Source organism: Cetorhinus maximus, chromosome 2 (assembly GCF_964194155.1).
Source record: "Cetorhinus maximus chromosome 2, sCetMax3.hap1.1, whole genome shotgun sequence".
Taxonomy (NCBI): Eukaryota; Metazoa; Chordata; class Chondrichthyes; order Lamniformes; family Cetorhinidae; genus Cetorhinus; species Cetorhinus maximus.
Window position 1 is genome coordinate 217,705,495 of NC_135880.1, and position 23,438 is coordinate 217,728,932.

The window sequence follows — 23,438 nt, forward strand, 5'->3', positions numbered from 1 at the left end:
ACCCTCAACTTCTCTCCCCCCGCCCCCCACCTTAAACCAGCTTATATTTCACCCCTCTCCTAACTATACTCCAGTTCTGTTGAAGGGTCGTGTGGACCCGAAACGTCGACTCTTTTCTTCTCCACCGATGCTGCCAGACCTGCTGAGTTTTTCCAGGTAGTTCTGTTTTTGTCTGGGATTTTACTGTTCTGTAAAACAGACCTTCATTCTTACAAACTGTTTCGGCTTAATGTCCAGCCAAATGTTCTAAATTCTGAGACTTATTATAGTTGCTCTTGCTAGATCTGTTAAAGCATATTGTTGATTCATAATATTTCATATCCATTGGGATCTTTAAAAATCAGTTTTTAACTGATTTTCACTGATAAATGGCTCGATTTTATTTGGTTGATGAATCTGTTAAAACACATTTCCTCCTAAATTTGTGACAAAAACTCCAGTTTTTGATTTTCTTCTTTGCAAAGTCAGGTCTGGAAATATGCATGCTTTACATTTCCAATGCCAGCGCACACGGTGAAGAGCTCAGACAATGGTCACAGCAATGTCATTAACAAAATGCAAAGATTCCATACAATGGTCACAGTATACGATTCATCAAACAGACTGGGAAATTAAACTATAGTATTAACTAATTAGTTTTTTGATCTGACTTTAAAAACAATTTGTTTTCTTTTTGATATTATGATAGTAATATGCTGAGTTAGCGTACACTTCAGCAATCAACATATTGTAGCACTGTCCATTCACATATACTACAAATATATTTCGTGTGAAAATAGCTTGACAGTATTTTGTGGCAATGAAAACTTTCATAATTTTAGCAACCACCAGTAAGCCCCATAAAATGGTGTCTCTGAACTATGCAAATAATTAAGCATTCACATTTAGCTTAACTATGGCCAGAAATTCCACCCCATCAGGGGGATTGTGCGGGGGTGGGCGCGAACCCCATCGGCAACCCCGATTGGGGCTGAGCCATCATTTTATGTGGGCCGGCCAATTAAGGCCTACCCATCGCGACACGTGCCCGGAAGCGCTGTGCGCTCCCTGTGCAGGCGGAAGGGAGATTCCCTGAGTGGTTCCCTGCGCTCTTTCTCACATGCACGCGAAAGAGAGCAGAGATCTCCCTGAGGCACAGAGGTGCCTCAGGGATATTTGTTTCAGTCTTAAACTTTAAAATAAAGGATTTTTGAACTTTTAAATCATGTCCCCTCATGTGACACTATCACATGAGCTGGGACATGCCAAAGAATAAATGTATAAATTTTCATTAGATTTTAAAACAGTTCATGAAACCTCATCCCACCGTGAATGAGGTCTCATGAAAAATGCGAAGGCTGCTTGGGCTCTTCGCCTGCCCACCAACCTTAAGGTTGAATGGGCAGCTCATTAAATTGAGTTAATTAGTTTTTAACAGGCCTTAATAGGCCTTTGACAGTACGGCAGGTGCGCGCGCCCACCGAACTGACAATCTAAATGACGCACGGTGACGTTGGAATGCACGCCTGATGTCACCGCGTGTCATTTTACACATCGGCAAGCGCCCCCACCGCCCCCCCCCCGCTCAACGACGGGAAAATGCTGCGCTATGACTTTGCTAATCTCTTGCGTGTTTACTTGAGTTTTGGTGATGTTGAAAATAAGAACTGAATGTTACAGATTTACTGTTTTTTTGGGCTCTAATTTTCTTCTGGATTTTCTCTTGGTTTTTGATACTAAAATATAAAAAAACTGAAAAGCTCAAAATTCCAGGGTGTTAAATTTAAAGAAACCTACTTTTTAAGGTCCTTACAAATACACACATACTGAGATGTTCAGGGAGGGAATTGGTTTGATATGAGGAATTCTCACACAGTGTTGCACAGTCATTTGGAGCAACAAGAGCTGGAATTGGCAGTTAGGTGCTGAGGTGCAAACTTCTGGGAGAGTGCAAGCCTGAAATGGAAAGGGAGGGCACAAAAATGTGAATGTGAGTCAGAAGGCGAAGACTGCCAGAGTGAACTGAAGAGTTGGGAAGAAAAGTGTCAAAGCATCAAAAAGGTGTGAAAAGCAAATTTTGAATTCAGCTGGATAGTGCATTGATAGGTTTGGGATATTAAAGAGTCTATTGGGCCAAATGGTCATACTCATCTTTGATTTTTGTCCTTATCAAACAGCAAAGGTATAGACACTACCATTTACTGATTGAATTTGGGAAGGAGAACTGTAGTAAAATATTGTATTCGTGCAATATTCCGTAAAGTGCAGTTAAATATTCTTTTGCATGTCGCTTTGTCAAAAAGTTGGTATCTTATTTAAATTGCTTTGCAGGCAAAATAACATGCCTTTGCAATATCTCACTATACTGTGCAACAGTGTAACTTTTCTAAGAGCAGCATAATAATAACTGAATTGTATTAGGTGGTTCCTAACTTTCTTAGATAAAAGTAAGGAAAGATTTGATTCTGTGCCCCTATAACTAAAATGTTTTCTTTTAAATGTAGCTACAAATCTTCAAAAAAAACCCTCAATTTATAAGTATCTTTCTTTCTTATGGTATTGGAGTTCCACAGTATTGTAAGGATAGTCACCTGCTAATCATTGTCCTGTAAATGAAGGTCTTGAACATATTTCTAAGTGTGAAACTCTACCATATAATATATGGAATCAACAATGGGATGAGGCTGGCAATATGTTATACTCATGGACAAGCTTCAACGTTTACAGTTTACATCATAAACAATTTGTGATTGCACGTTAAATGGTTTTTGGAAGCTTCCCTTAATTCCATAGCGGCCATGCACCCAGCATGGGATTGCCCCTAATTTGGCAGTAATTGGGCATGTTAAAATCCATGCTGATCATGCTCATGGGAAATGTAAACGCATAGCTAATGCACTAAAGAATGCTGCCAGATGAAGGAAATAACTGGGGTACTGAACAGAGAGATGCAAAACGTGTCTAACATGCACAGTACATTGATGCTCCTGAAATTGAGAATAAATATTCAGAAAATGATGTTCTTCACCAGGAGTATTCCCCCACACCTTGATGGATGCTGGTTATTCTCCAATTTCCCAATTCCTGAAATCAATGGAAATTAAAATCAAGAGAGATGTAGAAAGGGCTAGAGATTTGCTATCATCCATTTTACACTATGCCACAAAGTCAAAATGATCTCCCTTATGTGTGAAAGTTGGGCAAGGAAAATATTAGGTTTGGTTGTGATGCCTCCCAGAATTGAATAGCATGTCAGCTCTAATAAAGAAGAGTGGGCAATACACTCTCTGTATATGACATTGAAATACCTAAGGAACAATTCAAAAAAGACCTAACAGCCTTGGAAGACTCAATGCTCAACAAGTCCAACCAATGCAGAGAGGCAATGAAAACCATTAAGATATTGAACTGTATGGACAAAAAAGTAGAACACTATTCAGAGGAAGTTATGACCAAACTGCAGCAATAGGTTCAAACCGGTCACCGGGACGAAAGGGAAATATTCAAACATTGAATGCAGTGACGAAAGAACCATCAGAGCCAAAACCTAGTTTTGATGAAAGATGGAGAAAATTTTGATGCTTTACCCTTGAAAGGAGATGTCTAAGTGGTGATCTTTTTAAATATTTATGCAAACACGCACAAACATACAGGCAGGCAGGTAAAGGTCGGCTGGTTAATCAAGCCCGACTTACAGAACTGTTGATGACAGAGCAGGCTCGAGGGGCCGTGTGGTCTGCTCCTATGTCTTACGTTCTTGTGATTAGGCACCTATTCGTTCTCATCTTCTTACCATCAGCCATGTCATCTCATGGGAGAGGCAAAATATTGGAAAATAATTTGTGACAAATCAGGAGAAAATAATCCAGAAAATACCTTTCCAACTCCCATCAATGATCAAAACGTGTCCAAGAAACTAAATAGACCAAGTATATGCCAATTGGTATTTAATTACCTTTTATAAGAGATGAGTCAGCACTCACCAATGAGTCGTCAGTACCTCTGGCCACTTTGAATAATAGTATATGAGGAGGAGAAGGAATACATAATACAAAGGAAGAGGGGAAAAGATGATATCCTTAGCACAAAGTTTGTATGTTGAAATCATTTGAAACTATGCAATTTATCCAATAGAACATTTTCACACACTCAGTTCAAAGATTTGTAGTTATAAATCATAAAGATGGAATATTTTTTTATCAATTTAAAGAGCACTAAAATTGGCTAGAATTTCTGTAATATATAGTTGATATTTTTGTTCATGCTTCAATTAAAATTGAATAAGTAGCCTACATAGGGTTAATTTACAATTGTGACTGTTGGTTGGTTTCACAAAATGGCATGCTTAACTGAACATAATTAAAGAGTATGTATTTCAGGAACCATACATGATACAAAACAAGGCTGTTTTTGGTTAGGTTTGTAAAAGTGATCGTGTGTAATTTGGGAAAAGTGCCCACTCAGCACGTACTTATGGGATTAAGTGAAAACTACAACCTCTCAATTGTCACTCTAAAATTTGTAATCCCTCCATGTTAATGTGTTTATTTAACAGCTTTGCCTTGTCACATTCACCAATGAACACTAATTTGTTACATCTGAGTAGCAATTTGTTTATACCAATGACAAAAATTTATTCAATTAGACATGAGCTTAGTTCGAAGGTGCCAAGTTCTCCTCAAACTGATTTCTCTTCAAAAAAGGTTGTTCAAAAAAAGCCCGCTCTAATTCAAATCTTGGTTAAACACGAAGCAGTTACTTCCAACAAATTCTAATATGTGTGCATTGAACTGATCACATGTAAGTGATTTCCTCTCATCATCCTCTGGGCTCTTTGAGTATATGTCTGCACTGGGAGCCATCAGTTTGCCTTTCCAGACCGCTTTTACTTGAAAGCAATTTGTTCCCTCAATAAAATGTCTGCAGATTTTAGGTTTCTTTAGAAAACGGACTGAAAGGAAGCAACATGGATGTCTACAAACAATTAATTATTATTCATGTAACGCAAAAGGAAGATAATTCTGTATTATTTATGTTGAAGTTAGCATATGGTTTCTTGCCATGAGATTTGTGTATTATTTTGTCATTTTAGATGTCATATGTATATGTCCATGTTCCAAAAAAATACGTAAGTCTCCCAGATTTCATTAGACTTTTGATTAGTTGAAAACTATCGACTGGATGTTAACATGGAGGGTCAGGGGGGAAAGCAGGTGTGGCTGTTGTTCCGTTGCTTGGGGGCATGTTAGAGTTTCGGTTGGAAGGTGAGGTCTGTGTGTTCCCACATGCTGTGCAGTTTAAATTGTTTAGCATATGTCATTTGGCCCTGAAAAGCTCCCCGCTGGAAGTCAGCCTGATTGACAGGCTTGGCTTCCAGTTGGACAGAGTGCATTCCAGAACAGGCTAGAGGACTAAGTGGGTCTGATCTCTGATCCTGCAGGTCGATCCTGCGGAAGGTAGGTGCCTGATCCTGTGGGGATGTGGTCCGATGAGGTGAAGGTTGGGGGGTACAGGTGGAGAGACAAGGAGGAAACACCCCCTGGCCCACAAGTAGTGCTACGAAGGTAATTACTTTCTCTGAAAGCTGTCCTCGCCTTACTTCAACTGCTAGCTTTCCTGAAGTCTGAAATTACTGCTAAACACTGGAATGCCTGAAATGCAAGTTAAATCAGAGGCTGTCAGCCTCCTTAAAACATTTACATTTCAGCCTCACCTCCTGGGGACAGATTGGCTGCCTTCCCCTTGTCTCATCTCCTCAAAAACCCAGGATAAGCAATTTTGGGTCAGGGTTCAGGTTTTTGAAATTTTAATATCTGACCTGAACCCAACCCACCTGTTTCAGTGTGTTAAATTTCAGACCCATGAGTTGGAGAAGGACGCAGTGTACACCTGTAAGTTTACGTTGCGCCAGGATCACTCATCACTTGACCTCATGACAGCCTTGGTTCAAACATGGACAAAAGAGCTGAACTCCAGAGGTGAGGTGAGAGTGACTGCCCTTGACATCAAGATAGCATTTGACTGAGCATGGTATCAAAACTGGAGTCAAAGGGAATTGGGGAAAACTCTCCACTGTTTGGAGTCATACCTAACACAAAGGAAGATGGTTGCGGTTGTTGGAGGTCAATCATCTCAGTTCCAGGATATCACTGCAGGAGCTCCTCAGGGTAGTGACCTAGGCCCAACCATCTTCAGCTGCTTCATCAATAAAGTCAGAACCGGGGATGTTCGCTGATGATTGCACAATGTTCAGCACCATTTGTGACTCCTCAGATACTGAAGCAGTCCATGTCCAAATGCAGCAAGACCTGGACAATATCCAGGCTTGGGCTGACAAGTGGCAGGTAACATTTGCGCCACACAAGTGCCAGACAATGACATCTCCAACAAGAGAGAATCTAGCCATCACCTTTTGATGTTCAATAGCATTACCATTGTTGAATCCCCCCACTGTCAACATCCTGGGGGTTACCATTGACCAGAAACTGAACTGGACTAGCCATATAAATACTTTGGCTACAAGAGCAGATCAGAGGCTAGGAATTCTGCAACGAGTAACTCACCTCCTGACTCCCCAAAGCCTGTTCACTGTCTATAAGGCACAAGTCAGGAGTGTGATGGAATACTCTCCATTTGGCTGGATGCATACAGCTCCAACAACACTCAAGGAGCTCAACACCATCCAGGAAAAAGCAGCCTGCTTGATTGGCACTCCATCCACAAACATTCACTCCCTCCACCACCCACGCACAGTAGCAGCAGTGTGCACCATCTACAAGATGCACTGCAGGAACTCGCCAAGGCTCCTTAGACAGCATCTTCCAAACCCAAAGGGGCAGCAGATGGATGGGAACACCTGAAAGTTTTCCCCCAAGCCGCACACCATCCTGACTTGGAAATATCTCACCGTTCCTTCACTGTCGCTGGGTCAAAATCCTGGAACTCCTTCCCTAACAGTGCTGTGGGTGTACCAACATCACATGAACTGCAGTGGTTCAAGAAGGCAACTCACCACCACCACCTCAAGGGCAATTAGAGATGGGCAATAAATGCTGGCCTAGCCAGCGATGCCCATGTCCCATGAATGAATTTTTAAAAATTAAAAAATTACATTAACAAAAAGAGTAATGTAGAGGAAACTGGCGAGAGTTATCAGGAAATTAAAATAGATTTATGGATGCTATAAAAGGAGGTATCAATTTCATGAAATATATAATATTTTAATTAACAAAGTTATGGAAATCTGATGTACAGCCACTTGTAGATAGAAGGTCATCAATTTGAATTTTAGGAATATTTGTCATTTAACTCTTCCAATCGGGTTAAATGAGATTCTGACAGTTCTTAGCCAATCTAATTCTGTTGTGAGATGCTTAATTTTGTTTGGGGGGTTGGGGGAGGGCTGGTGGGGATAGTGGAGGAGGGGAGAGAAGTGGCTAACAGCTGAGCAACTGCTGGCCGACTGTTACTGGAAAACCAGGAGGTCAAACTGTTCTAAGATAAAAGCAAAAAACTGCGGATGCTGGAAATCCAAAACAAAAACAAAAATACCTGGAAAAATTCAGCAGGTCTGGCAGCATCAACGGAGAGGAACACAGTTTACATTTTGAGTCCAAATGACCCAACAGAAACCAGTTCTGTTGAAGGGTCAATATAAAAATATTTAAAATGGGCAACCTGCCTCCAACCCACTCACTTCTGCTTTTAATGAAGGCAGCTAAGAGAGCGGGATGGTGGTGGTGGGGGGGGTGGACGATGAGACGGCAAGACCAAAGTACTCTTGGCTGGCAGGTCAATAATTAAAATATTTTAATGAAGCTTCATGCCTTCATTTTAGTAAAGTTTTATTTTTAATACCTGTGGACCAGATTTCCTTAATCTTGGGGAAGCAGGAAAGGAGGAATGCAGAGCTGGATCCATCAGAAAAAGCCTTTACCACAGTGCTTGTGGACCAGGAGGAATGGAATTGCTTCCACTGGCCCAGCAAGTTTCCCTATTTTACTCCCCTGTCATCAGACCCTCGAGATGGACCCATTCCCTGTTCCTGTCCCCAGCTCACCCCTGCCCGTGATGTCAGACCAAGCCTCTCCCTGACTGTTTATGAGCTGGAAAAAGCTGTCAAGCTGGTTGGATGTCAGATAGGAAACTTGAACAATTTAAAACAGACTCTTCTGTTAAATTCAGTAGGGCCTGTGGAAAGCCTTTGCCCAACCCTGTCCCCATTCTCTACCCACCTCAGTTATTATCAGGTTGCAGATGCATGCTTGTGTTTTTCATTTCTTTCTTTTTTGCTAAACATACTTAAAAAAATGCCTGCTGTAGTTCCCTTCCACCTAAATGTTCAACATTCCCTTACTGAAAGAGCAGGTAAGCAACTTCCCAGCAGTCAATGCCTTATTTTTTTAGAGTAGCCCTAGTGTTCACATTCTGATTTTCTTTGCTCCCTCTGAGATGTCAGCGCCTTCATTTAAATAAATAATCACACTAACCTGCTATTTCAAGAATAGTAACCATGTATATCCATCTCTGGTGTTATGGGACTTGAAAGCCCTCGGTTCAAAATTTTCATTATAATAGAAGTTGTGTGTTGTATTTCAAAGGGCATGATAATGTTTTAGTATTTTTGCATTTACACTTCAATTTTGCTTTGTGCAAAGCAGTTTTGCATGGCTATCAATGAACACGTGGCAGTCTCACTGAGAAGGCAAACTTACTGCAATTAATTCTTTGGGTAGAAAACTTGGCAGGGGAGAAACAATGATCAGGAAGGTTGTACTCCCAGGATGAGGCTATCCCATTGTACTCCGGGTGTGCTGGCGCCTGTCCCAAATGCGGGATACTCGACTGCAAAATTTGTGGTAAGGGGGTACTGCGTTCGTGCCCTCCCCTGATTAAAAAAAAGAAGCTGCCGTACACAGATTTGACTTTATAAAGAGGATGGTATAAATTCTGCCAAAAATTCCTTGTAAAGTAGATGGTCACTGTATCAAACGTTTCTACATGTAGTAATATTTATTGCCTGGACATTGTATTTACAGTGGAACCTCCATTATCAATGCTGCATTATCTTCCTTCCTGATTACAGTATGTGACAGAATATAAGACTTGTTCAGGATGTCACCTCATTTTACTAACACCAGTGTCCCATTGTTTGATTTAACTCAAACTTACAGCCCAGGATGTGTTGCCAAGGTGATTAAATATAATGTGGGAAATATTGTTCTGTCTTTGCACAAGGCCGTGGTCATGCCTTATCTAGAATACAAAGTCCCTTCATATTTTGAGTGACATAGAGCATCTGGAAAGGTTCAGATGAAGACTGCTAGATTGATACCTAGTTTAAAAGCCTTAGTTAGAAAGATGACCTTTTTAACCCAGAAAAATGTGGTCTTCTAGGAGATTAATGCCTTCAAAACAATGGAAAGATTAGACTTAAATCCATGTAGTATGTTACTTGAGCTAGACTGGTTAGGGAAGTAGGGAAGAAGAGGGCACATTAGTGTATGTTACATGAGCACAGAACTAGGTTAGATGTTAGGAGACACTTTGTTTCACTGAGGTTTGTTGATCTGTGGAACAAGTTGTCAGCATACACAATGAGTACTCACTGTGTGCATTCAAAAGGGAACTGGAAGATTTCATTAGTGTTTGACATAACTTCATATAGAAGATCTGTGACTATTGGGCTGTGTTTCTCCCAGAACAAGCCTTTAAGGGTGAGAGAAAAATTTCCCCAAAATGGTGTACTTTATTTTCCTCTCCCGGGATATTGTGTGGATATTCAGGGGTGGAAAGGGAGGGGGGTATGTGGTAATAATGGAAGTCACACCACAGTAATATAGAAGAAGCTCAGAGGACCAGCTGGTCTTTTCATGTTCATTTTCATCTGTTTGTAAAATAGGTTGAATTTTGCATCTGCTTTTATTTTATATTGTGACTTATTTTAAAAAGTTAGTGAACTTGGGACCATCCATTGCCACTGACAGTATTATAAATGCAACTAGTATAGCCAATATTGAAATGAACTGACATTTGTAGGTTTGATCCTCATGTATATCCTGACTGAAGCCATATTAAGTGCTGTGACTGGGTAAAGTTGGGGAGGGAGTGTGGGGGAATTAAAGGCAAGATTCATGGCAGCCAGATCCACAAAATATTGGTAGCATTCTGAAAGTAGACTAAGTCCTAATGCTGTCCTCTACAAAGGTGAAGAATGTAGGATTATGTCCATAATTGAAGAATCATCTTCAAAGAGAGAAAACTATTAGGAATTTTAACAAAATTAAGTGTGCACTAATATCTTCTAAATAACATGAGTGCCAGAAAATAACCATCTATCTCCCCCTAACTGTCAATAGCATCACTATTTAATTGACCATTATAATTTTGAGGGTGGGTCATCATTGACCAGAAAAGAAGCTGAACTGAATTATGCATATCATAACTGGCTACAAAATGAGGACGGAGGTTGGCTATGTTGACAGGGTGAGATGAAATAAGGCAGGTGGAGGCTCGTATGGAGTATAAACCCTGGCATAGACCTATTTGCGCTGAATGGCCTGCAGATTCTACTTAATACTGAAGCTGTTGTTTTCGGTCCCTGCTACAAACTCTGTGCTCTAACCGTTGACTCCATTCCTCTCCCTGGCAATTGTCTGAGGCTGAATCAGACTGTTTGACACCAGTTTTATCTTTTGCCTGTATATATGCACAAATTACCCAGATCACTTATTTCACCTCCACAACATTGTTCGACTGTCCGAGCCCCACCTCAGCTCATCTGCTGCTGAAATCCTCATCAGTACCTTTTCTACCTCTACCCTTGACTATTTAAATGCACTCCTCATGGGCCTCACACATTCTGTCCTCTGTAAAGCTGAGGTTATCCAAAACTCTGTTGCTGATGTTTTAACTCGCACAAGTCCCATTCATCCATCACCCTTGTGCACATTAGCCTACATTGGTTTCTGGTTAAGAAGCACGTCGATTTAAAATTCTCATCAAATCCCTGACTGCCCACTCTCGCTACTCCCTAACTGTAACCTCCTCCAGCCCTACGAGATATATACATTCCTCCAAGTCTCACCCCTTGCGCAAGCCAGGTTTTAATCACTCCACCATTGGCAGCCATGCTTTCAGCTCCAAGGCCTAAAGCTTTGGAATTCCCTCAATAAACCTCCACGCCTCTCTCTAACTCCCTCTTCTCCTGTAAGATTGCCCTTAAAACCTACCTCTCTGATTAAGTTTTTGGCCATTTGGCCTAACATCTGCTCATGTGGCTTGGTGATAAATTTCGTTAGTGACCCTGTGAAGTGCCTTGGGACATTTAATTATATTAAGACGCTATTTAAATATAAGTTGCTGTTAAAAGCATTTTGACTTTTTAACTATAAAGTCATTGTATAAAAAATCATTGCAGTTTATTAAATATTTTTTCTTGAGTTTTGCTATTCTACATAGGTAGTGTTGGGGTATACTTATGTTGCCTAAGTTTGTGTTGCTACGAGGTCCTGATCTGACCTTACAGAGCTGCTCTGCAAGCCCACCACTTCACCAAAGCCATCATTGAGCAGGCCATTAGAATTGGGAAGCAACAGATCTATACCTTGAGAAGTCTTACCTTTTTTTCAATACTCTTCATCATGGTTTTGTTAATGCTGGTGAAATGTCAAACTAAAATTTAAAGATACTGAGGATCTTTTTTTTAATTCATTCATGGGATGTGGGCGTCGCTGGCTAGGCCAGCATTTATTGCCCATCACTAATTGCCCTTGAGAAGATGGTGGTGAGCTGCTTTTTTGAACCGCTGCAGTCCATGTGGTGTAGGTACACTCACAGTGCTGTTAGGGAGGGAGTTCCAGGATTTGATCCAGCGACAGTGATGGAACGGCGATATATTTCCAAGTCAAGATCGTGAGTAGCTTGGAGGGGAACTTCCCATGTGTCTGCTGCTCTTGTCCTTCTAGATGGTAGTGGTCATGGGTTTGGAAGATGCTGTCGAAGGAGCCTTGGTGAGTTCCTGCAGTGCATCTTGTAGATGGTATACTACTGCTGCCACTATGTGTCGGTGGCCGACAGAGTGAATGTTTGTAGATGTGGTGGCAATCAAATGGTTTGCTTTGTCTTGGATGGTTTCAAGCTCCTTGAGTGTTGTTGCTGCTGCACTCACCTGGGCAAGTGGAGAGTATTCCATTGCAGCCCCTGACTTGTGCCTTGTAGATGGTGGAAAGGCTTTGGAGAGTCAGGAGGTGAGTTACTCACCACAGGATTCTTAGCCTTTGATCTACTCTTGTAGCCACAGTATTTATATGGCTAGTCCAGTTTAGTTTCTGGTTAATGGTAACCCCTGGGATGTGGGGGATTCAGCGTTGGTAATGCGATTAAATGTCAAGGGGTGATGGTTATATTCTCTCGTATTGGAGATGGTCATTGCCTGGCACTTGTGTGGTGCGAATGTTACTTGCCACTTGTCAGCCCGAGCCTGGATATTGTCCAGGTCTTGCTGGATTTGGACGTGAACTGCTTCAGTATCTAAGGAGGCGCGAATGGTGCTGAACATTGTGCAATCATCAGTGAACATCCCCACTTCTTACCTTATGATGAAAGGAAAGTCATTGAACTGAAGATTGTTGGGTCTAGGGCACTGAGGAACTCCTGCAGTGATGTCCTGGAACTGAGATGATTTATATCCAACAATCACAACCATCTTCCTTTGTGCTAGGTATGACTCCAACCAGCAGAGAGTTTTCTCCTTGATTCCCGTTGACTCCAGTTTTGCTAGGACTCCTTGATACCACACTCGGTCACATGTTGCCTTGATGTCAAGGCCAGTCACTCTCATTTCACCTCTGGAGTTCAGCCCTTTTGTCCATGTTTGAACTAAGACTGTATAGGCTTTATAGACCGAATAGGAGTATATTTAAAATATTTTAAGAAAACAGATGCTGTCATCTGTGTTGTGAAAAAATTGCAGGCCATGGAGTGGTGAGCTATGAAAATGTGCATGGATGTAAAGAAAGAAATCTCTCCAGGGTGGTAGATTGCAATTTGAAGCCAAGGGCAAACTCGTGCGCTGCCTTGCACTGATATTTAGCTGTATCTGTAATGTTTACCATGAGTACAGTTGTGTTATTTTAGTTAAAAGCTGTATGAAGGACTCAAGCAGTCTAAATTATCAATATAAAAATAATGGCTGTTGCGATATTAATCCAATCAGTAGATACTAGCACATTAATACTCTAACCACTTACAAAGCCTATTGAACACATTGAGGTCAGAATGGTGGCTTCTTTGGTTTTGACAAATTATGCTGGGTAACTTGTAGAATATTTTGTTTGCCGTGGATGAATATTGGATGTTCTTCACTTATAACAAGGCTTATATTCAGTCATATTTTCATTAGTGGCAGCATACTGAAGCACTGATGTTACCAGGCATTTTAGTGTGATGTGATGTCCAGTTCAAAGATAGCAGTCAGCAATTCAATTCTTTTCAAACAAAATTGGTAGGAATAGAATTACAAACAGACCCAGAATAAGAGGCCAGCTATTTAGGACTGAGTTGTGCAGAAATTTCTACATTAAAAGGTCATGAACCATTGGAATTCTTTACAGATACATGCTGTAAATGCTCGGTTGTTGAGTATATGCAAGTCAGAGATTGACAGACTTTTGGATAATAAAGGAATCAAAGGATATGGGGTGGTGCAGAAAGGTTTCTGTGAGGTGTAAGATTTTCTAGAATCATTGAATGTTGGAGCAGGCTCAAGGGGCTGAATGGTTACTACTGCTCCATTTCCTATGTTCTCATCTAGGAGAGGAAAGGTGAAGAAAAGTTAGCAATGCGAGTGAAAAGAATTTTATAGCCCTAGCCTCAGAAACTTAATTTTTGTTGATCTTGTACCTAGTAGCTAGCAGTTTTTAAGGTTGGAAATTAAATTTAAACTCACTGGCGGAAGTTATTTTATGCATGGAACTACTTATGATTGATGGATATATTTGGATGGTAATTATATTCAGATGCTTCCTAAACTTTTGGATGCCAAGAATGATTACTGAATCTAAAATCACCACCCTCCCCCCACCCAATTATCCCATTTTCCATGTTGAGCCAATCACTAACTGTAGATAAACTTTTATGAGATGAGAAGTGTAAAATAACAGTCGGCTGGGTGGATCTGTACTAAGCACTGAGGTGGGATATACAAAACTTGCTTACCATAGCTTCTGGATCAATTATAATCTCTGATAGCAGTCGTAATGACTGGATGGTGTTTAGAGTATGTGTTTTAACTTCATTTTCAGTTTATATGAAATTGTCCGATATTAAGGAACTGCCCAGAATTGCAAATCTAGTGGCTATTCCTTGGTATATTCCACTTAAGAGACCAAACTGTTGTAATTTGGAGAATGTTGCCTGTAATTCCAAATGCAATTGCAATTAAAACTGGTGCACTGTGCTCAGGAGAGCATGAATGACAAATGTTCCCACTAAATGCCTTCAGATATGAGTAATTACATTCATTGGGGTACATAAAGGGAAACATTTTGACATTCTTACTGTTCTAAGAGTAGTTTCAATGTGTGGAAAATGCCTAGTTATTTTTCAGAAACCCTAAGATTGAGGGTTATCCCTAAGTTATTTAGCAATATTCCTTAGTTGCTGCTGTAACACCTGTAAATTCAAGGTTATAGTTCTGATTACAGCAAATTGCCTTGTTCTGCCTAAATTTATTCCAAATAAAAAATTAATTTAGCTTGCCTTTAATAACAACAGTAGCATATCTGTAAAATCTTAATTCTCCTTTGTAAATTTCAATATTACATCCTTATAGAAAATGGTTTTGCAAGTGGAGCTGTGTGTTGAAAGCTAAAAAGGCCATGTTGTACCCCAGGGATATGCTGTAGTTTCAATTAAATCAGTATATTAAGTAGATTTTAATTTGATTTTTTTCATGAGCTAATTGAATAATATTTGGTAGTCTTGAATAAACTTTCTTTCAAATATGGAGCAATTTTTCTGAAATTATTTTACTGGGTTAAGAAAAATTCCATCTTTAGATCATCTGGATCTGTATACCATTTCCTGTGCAAGAACAGTTATACCAGTCCTGAGGTTGCCCCATGTTCCTCCTGAACATTTGTTTCTATCATTGAAAACACTAGTGCATCACTAGGGTTCTGAGAATATATTGATGTTTCATAAACAACTGGAAAAGACCTGTATTTCTAGTCTGAAGAGGCTGTGTCCAAACCTGATGAAGATTTTATATTGTAAAACCAGTGAAAGTAGCATTGATTTAAACTTAAGTTGTATGATTTGCATATTTCACAATAATGGGGCTCTGCCTCTCTACCTCTCTTTCACCCTTATAAGTTGCTCCTGAAAACCTATTTCTTTAACCAACCTTTTGTTCACCTGCCCTAATATCTCCTATATAGCTTGGTGTCAAATTTTTTTGATAATGCTGCTGTGAAGTGCTTTGGGATGTTTTATTATATTAATGGCACTATACAAATTTAAGCTGTAATTAAGACTGCAGTCTCTCACAAGTCATTAGCCTGCAGTAAATAAACATTGGTCCTGTTAGTATTACAGAAAATAAAAATATGACTCTTGCTTGGAAGTTAAACTTTTTAAGGAAAATGAGCAAATAATTACTTCTATTTTGTTCTACCTCATCTTCTTAAAGCAACAATATTGAAGTATTTTATGGTACAGTGTATATGTTCATTGTAAGTATCCCCAGTTAGTGCTATATGTAGCAATCACTATCATATTGGATTTTGACTAAAATCCGATCACTTTAAATTTTGCATTAGTCAAACCATAGGTGATTATGTATAAATAAAAGAGCAGTTTTCCCCATTGTTTCCATGATCCATCAAAGACACCTTATTTATGAAATCTATTTTTAAAACTTATTTGCAGGATTAAAGAATGTAATAGAAACTGGATTATTTTTGTTGTTTACCAAATCTCTTGCAGCATTTAATATGTGCATTTTGTTTCTAATATTCTAATATTGGGGATTGCTTTTACTTTGTTATTCCTTAGCCAGCGAGGGAGGATGACTTTGACTTTGGACTACTTTCTGGTTGGGTTTATGTTGTTCTATGATGCTCAGGAGAAGGCAGACTTTTCTAGTGTAGGACGTTCTGCTTTACATTGTAAAGTGCTCCATCTTGCTGAGAAACTATGCAATTCATCAAAGTACAGGTAGTGCAGTTTAAATATCAATCGCATCCTTTGAATTGGAGTCTTGCATATTGTTTTTAGAGCTGTTAGATTGTGGGTCTTACTAGGCTCTTTCCCCTTAAAAATATAAGTATCTGCTAACAGCTTTAAAAAAAGGAATATGAATTGTGTAAGTCCCAGCTTAACTGGAGCACTAATCTCAAAGTAGATGTTAGTACTTTGAACTAAAAGATTTAGTATAGTTGCCACTTGAATAAATCTGCCTTTCAGCTGAAGAATCATTGGTTTGAAGAACAGAAGAATGTACTCATGACCAATTTGGAACAAAATTGCAAGAGCTGTGAAAAATAAATTACTACTGATATATTGAATCAGCAAACTGGATCAGTAATTTACAGTTCACAATACATTTAGTCCAATGTGTACTGTTCCTTTTTTAAATTCATTCACGGGATGTGGGCTTCGCTGGCTGGGCCAGCATTTATTGCCCATCTCTAGTTGACCTTGAGAAGGTGGTGGTGAGCTGCCTTCTTGAACCGCTGCAGTCCATGTGGTGTAGGTACACCCACAGTACTGTTAGGAAGGGAATTCCAGGATTTTGACCCAGCGACAGTGAAGGAACGGCGATATATTTCCAAGTCAGGATGGTGAGTGACTTGGAGAGGAACTTCTAGGTAGTGGTGTTCCCATCTATCTGCTGCCCTTGTATAGACATTGTCCAGGTCTTGCTGCATTTGGACATGGACTGCTTCACTATCTGAGGAGTCGCGAATGGCGCTGAACATTGTGCAATCATCAGCGAAAATCCCCACTTCTGACCTTAAGATGGAAGGAAGGTCATTGATGAAGCAGCTGAAGATGGTTGGGCCTAGGACACTACCCTGAGGAACTCCTGCAGTGATGTCCTGGAACTGAGATGATTGACCTCCAACAACCACAACCATCTTCTTTTGTGCTAGGTATGACTCCAACCAGCGGAGAGTTTAGCCCCTGATTCCCACTGACTTCAGTTTTGCTAGGGGTCCTTGATGCCACACTTGGTCAAATGCTGCCCTGATGTCAAGGGCAATCACTCTCAAATAACTGGGCTACTTGTGAATTATGGCTCTTCTGCAATTTCTTAATAGAAGTGGTAAAATAACCACATCGGAAATGAGTGTATCTCTCATTCAACAGTTTGTTTTCTTCGTGTGGCTGATATGGAGACTTCTTAATAATGTTGTAATCTGAAACTGTAACTGGTAAACTTCCTTGAAGTAAATTAATTACTATTTAACTGCAATTTAAACTAGTTGAAGATGTAAAATGTCCTGTGATCTAGGATCTTCTCTATGATTGTGTGCAAAAGATGAAAGGTTATATAGCATTACTTATTTTCAGCAATGAAACATTGGTTTTGCATTTTTGTATTACTGCATAAACATTTAAATACATCATAGCTTCTGAATGTATAGATATCTCAAATCCACAAGGATTGCGGACAGTTTTGATATTTTTGATACTAATATTGCCTATGAAAGAGTAATGTTGCATAAGATAAGGTTGGACAGTGCTTTGGCATAGATACTGGTGCACCTTTTCATCATGTCTCCCAGATATATTTTGTTGACTAATGTAAAGCTGTACCAGTCTGACTACATTCTGTTGTCATCAGCTGTGAATGTGAAACATTAACCATTTCATTAGCCTGCTGACATCATAATAATTGTCACTGGGTGTGAAAAACTGTGTTCAATTTTTTTCAATTTCACAGTTTAAATTTTAATGCTATTTCTTGCAGTTCATGTTTTGAATATTTCGCATTTTGAAGCTACATAAACCTAAGCACAATAAGGTCCAGGGAGTTACCTTGTTCAGGAAGAAGGATTCAAGGAAGGGGATAAACCAACCATGGTTACCAAGGAAGTTAAGGACGGTATCAAATTGAAAGAAGAAACATACAATGTTGGAAAGATTAGTGGTAAACCAAAGGATTGGGAAAGTTTTAAAAACCAACAAAAGATGACCAAAAAATATCAAAGAGGGAGAAAATACATTTTGAGGGTAAACCAGCAAGTAATACAAAAATGGACAGTAAGAGCTTCTTTAAATATATAAAAAGGAAGAGAGAGGCCAAAGTAAACATAGGCCCCTTAGAGAATGATGCTGGGGAAATAATAATGGGCAACCAGGAAATGGCAGAGGAGTTGAATAAATGCTTTGCTTCAGTCATCGCGGTAGAAGACAGTAATAGCATTCAAAAAATACTAAATAATCAAGGGTCAAAAGGTGGGGAGGAAATAAATATAATAATTATCACCAGAGAAAAAGCACTAGGGAAACCAATGGGGCTAAAGGCCGAGAAGTCCCCTGGTCCTGATGGGTTGCATCCTAGGATATTAAAGGAAGTAGCTACAGAGATAGCAAATGCACTAGTAGTAGAATCCTTAGATTCTGGAAAAGCCCCAGAGGATTGGAGAATGGCCAATGTAACACCCTTATTCAAAAAGGGAGGGAGACAAAAAACAGAAAACTATAGGCCAGTTAGCTTAACAGTGTCATTGGGAAAATGTTGGATAAATGATGTAATAGCAGAGCATCTAGAAATACATAATCTAATCAAGCAGAGTCAGCATGGCTTCATGAAGGGGAAACCATGCCTAACAAATTTACTAGAATTCTTTAAGGAGGTAACAAGCAGGATAGATAGAGGGGAACCAGTAAATGTGATATATTTTGATTTCCAAAACGTGTTCCATAAGGTACTGCACAAAAGGTTACTTAATGAGATAAGAGCCCGTGGTGTTTGGGGTAGTGTGTTAGCATGGATAGAAGATTGGCTAACTAATTGAAGACAGAGAGTTGGGATAACTCTTTTTCGGAATGGCAACCTGTAACTAGTTGAGTGCCACAGGGATCAATGCTGGGGCCTCAATTATTTACAATATGTATTAATGGCTTAGATGAGGGAAGTGAATGTACTATCGCCAAGTTTGTGGATAACACAAAAATAGGTGGGAAGGCAAGTGGTGAGGATGACACAAGGAGTCTACAGAGAGATGTGGACAGGTTAAGTGAGTGGGCAGAAACTTGGCAGATGGAATATAATGTGGGTAAATGTGAGGTTATGCACTTTAGCAGGAAGAATAGAGGAGTTGAATATTATTTAAGTGGAGAAAGACTGCAGAAGGCTGCAGCACAGAGGGATTTGGGAGTCTTTGTGCATTAATCCCAAAAAGCTAACATATAAGTTCAGCAGGTAATAGGGAAGGCAAATGGATTGTTGGCCTTTATTTCAAAGGGAATGGAGTATAAAAATAGGAAAGTCTTGCTAAAACTACACAAGGCACTAGTTAGATCACATTTAGAATACTGTGAACAATTTTGGTTCCCTAATCTAAGGAAAGATATACTGACATTGGAGGCAGTCCGGAGAAGGTTCACTAGGTTGATCCCAGGTATGGAGGGATTTTCTTATGAGGAGAAGTTGAGTAGGTTGGGCCTGTACTCATTGTAGTTTAGAAGAATGAGAGGCGACTTTACTGAAATATATAAGATTCTTAGGGGGCTTAGCAGGGTAAATGCTGAGAGGTTTCCCCTTGTGGGAGAGCCTAGGACCAGAGGGCATAATTGCAGAGTAAGGGGTCGCCCATTTAAAACAGAGATGAGGAGGAATTTCTTCTCTCAGAGGATAGTCAATCTGTGGAATTCATTACCGCAGAGGGCTGTAGAGGCTGGGCCGTTAAGTATATTCAAGGCTGAGATAGACAGATTTTTAATCAGTAAGGGAATCAAGGGTTATGGGGACAAGGCAGGAAAGTGGAGTTGAGGACTATCAGATCAACCATGATCTCATTGAATGGTGGAGCAGACTCGATGGGCCGAATGGCCTACTTCTGCTCCTACGTCTTATGGTCTCATGGTTTGACTAATATCAAGCCTGGTATTCATGCACCCTCCTTTCATGGACGAACAGGTACGTGAGATTTTACATAATTGAAAAGTTTTGGAGGTTTAATGCGTGTGGTCCAGAACTTTCACATTCTGGAAGGGAGGGATAGAACCTGCAGAAATACTTGTATAATGGCTGTTAGACCTATGGATTTGATTGAAATTTGTAGTATCAATTTTCTGTAGAAAAGGTCCTCCCACCACCACATCTGACTAAAAGCTTTCAGTGACATAAACTGAGTAAGATGATAAAGGAATGCCATGGTTTAATATAATATCACATGGCTTTTTTCTTACTTCAGATTAAACTACTATCTTATTGTGATGAATTACATTTTTTGGTATTAAGGCCTGCGGGCACGTTGTATAAAGCTTAACCATTTGGAAATGGTAATCCTTGTGCAACAATAAAAATATGCATTTTCAATATGATATGACATCTGTCAAAATGTTGCTATAAATTACCCGTGCCTATTATAAAATTGGAGAAAAAAGTTGCGTAGAGCCACAAAATGACCCTTCATTCACAGTGTTATTTGAGAGTTTTTTTTTAGTTTGCATGCTCTTCAATTATAAAAATACCATCACCTTTAAAAGATTAAAGTATAGAAGAATTTTACTGCTAAAGTTTGTGCAAAAGGCCAGCTAAAGAGGTTAAAGCATACAGGCATTGCAATGCGATTGCAACATAATGGAATGATGAATGGTTTGGTTTAGTTACAAACAAGTCATGCTTTACCCAGCATAATGAATCTTTTGGTAATGCTGACAGCTGTGGGAAGAAAGAGTTGCTTAATATAAATGTACAGTACAGGGAGCAGAAGAAATCAACGGAAGGCAAAGTACAATAGACAGCATGTTACTTCTGTAGGGAAAATAGATGTTAAGTTGGGTTATCATGTGAAGGCTCCAAGGACTCTGTAGCACCAAAACTAGTGCACAGAAGAAAATTCAATATAGCAGATTGCCTTATAGGATCAAACACTGATGTAGACAGTGTGATTGTACCAAATATTGTGCCATAGGAAAGTATAGTGAACCACCCAAAGGCACAACTTACTTGTGATTAACCTGAATGATTACTTTGAAATCTTTCTGGAAGGAATGAAAGGAAAATTGATGGGACCCTAACTTCACTCATTGTGTTTGTTTCCTTGTAGTAGTCGAAACAGAAACAGGTTGCATACATTTAGGAATAGATAATCTCCCTCTTCACTCCAAGGAGATTGGTGTGTGGTGCGATAGAGAAGCAAATAACTTAAGTCTGAAGCAAACTATTTAAATAAAGAAGATTTTAACAAACACTCAAGGCATAGTTCCTTGAGAAATCCAGTCCTGCATGCATGTAGTTTACAATTTAGCAATTAGATGATGGGCTTTGGACCTTGGAGTTTTTAGTGGAAATCTTTTCAAAGCATTGATTTCTGAGAACTAAGATTAGATCAGATGGGTGAAATGAAGTGTTGCTTGGAGGAGTGGAAACAATACTGTGTCTTTTTCATAACCCTGTGCACTGTTGTGATTGCTTTGACAAGTTTCAATGACCCAGATTTTGTGCTCTCATTATTCTGTGAAACTGACAGCAATTTCTGATGTTAACACATGCACTGTTAAATGCAGAAATCCAGAAGTTGCTGTAAGTAATTCCACACTCCTCCACAGGGTGCACTGTTAATGTTCCTTGCCAGTGGAAATCAATTAGAAATCACTGACCTGACTTGAACTTCCGCTTTTAGGCTTTTAATCTTATTGCGAAAACCTTTGAAAAAGTTATACCTTGCTGAATGAAGTGTAACTAAGTCAACATTACTCATGAACAAATTCTCTGGCCCTGAAAAACTAAACTTACATTTATGGAATGTCAAGTTCAGAAGATTTTTAAAATAATAAAGATCTTTTGAAAAAATTGCTTATGATATTTCACCTTCTATTTTAATCCCATGGGTATGCCCCAATTTTCTTTGACCCTCTGTAAAATTATTAAAAAGTGAAGGATAACCAGTGATTGTTACCTCCTGATTTGATGTTTGAGAGTTCTTCAGTGTGATTGGCTGCAAAGCCTGTTTGATTACATTAGTTGCGTGATACTAGAGATCCCATATAATCGGCAGCAAAATAAAATTAACTGAGAAAGTTGAAATCCATGCCACAGAGATCGCTATAGCTTTCTGGGCAGTTTTTTTTTGTGGCAAGTGGCAAGCACCGTCACTTTGCCGTTGACCACTAAATCTAGGCTATTTGTTACCATCCCCATGGAGACTGATAACTTCTTAAAAAAATATATATATATGCATTGCCCAGCGACCAATGGAAAGAATTGCAGGACAAAATTTCAGTTTTAAGACTTTTACTGTAATAAACAAACTAAAATCAGCATGGACTAAATATTAATAGGCAACTAATATCCCCAAACTACAGTGAAAGTACTTCCCCATTAACTGAATTGAAAATACTTTACAACCCATTTATATGTTATGTCACATTCAGCAGATATTTAACCTTACATATTAAGTCCCACACTCCCCCTAGATTTTCAAAAGGCTCTTTTTTCCCTGCCACCCCAGGGCGAGTCTTCCAGCATCCTTTGAAAGTCCCTTCACTCAGCCTTCTGAGTAACCTCAAACTGACTACTAGCAGCATGGTAACTTCTGGCAGCTCAATGATCCTTAAATCTCTATAAGCCCCATCTCTTCAGAGAACACGTACCCTCCAGCATTCTGCTTGGCAGCCAACACAAAACAGTATTTTTCTCTGCCAGATCTCTTTGAAGAGAGTATTCCCAGAAAGACCAGCTTCTTCTCTTTTGTGTCAAGATGTGAAAATTAAAACTTGATTTTCTGTTGTTATTGACCTAAGCCTCTTTCCCCATGGCAACCAAATCACATGAGCCTGTCCCCCTGGGAAGAGTTCAGCATGATTTCACGATCCCCCGTTCTAGGACATGCTGTTTTTACCTTAAATTAGAGAAACAGTTTAAAACATAACCCTCGTATAAAGTCGCACATTCGTAACATAATGTATGTCAAAGTTCAGCACAAAAGAAAAACCAAATTAAATTAATAGTAGATAATATTTGACAAAATTTTAAAAAATATAAGGACACATTTAATCAAAATATTTCATTACAATTATTCATATGACTTCAACAAGACACAAGTTTTTGATCTTTGCAGATTAGATTAACTTTTGATACCGTGTAGTCTTTGCAATTTTCCATGTATTTCTGTTGAAGTGTTTTTCTTTCTATTTGCTATAACGGTTCTCAAATACAATGAGGGAAATATGTGCAGCTAATGATAGGGACAAGAGAGGTGCAACACCTTTGCTTTCAC

General features: G+C 39.4%; 1 protein-coding gene and 1 pseudogene across 4 annotated transcripts in view; both read left to right on the forward strand.

Annotated features, from left to right (window-relative positions):
* sik3 (SIK family kinase 3) overlaps positions 1–23,438 on the forward strand; it is a 317,323-nt gene that overhangs the window by 188,293 nt on the left and 105,592 nt on the right. The gene's annotated exons all lie outside the window — the stretch shown is intronic.
* LOC144671782 (U1 spliceosomal RNA) lies at positions 8,716–8,869 on the forward strand (annotated as a pseudogene).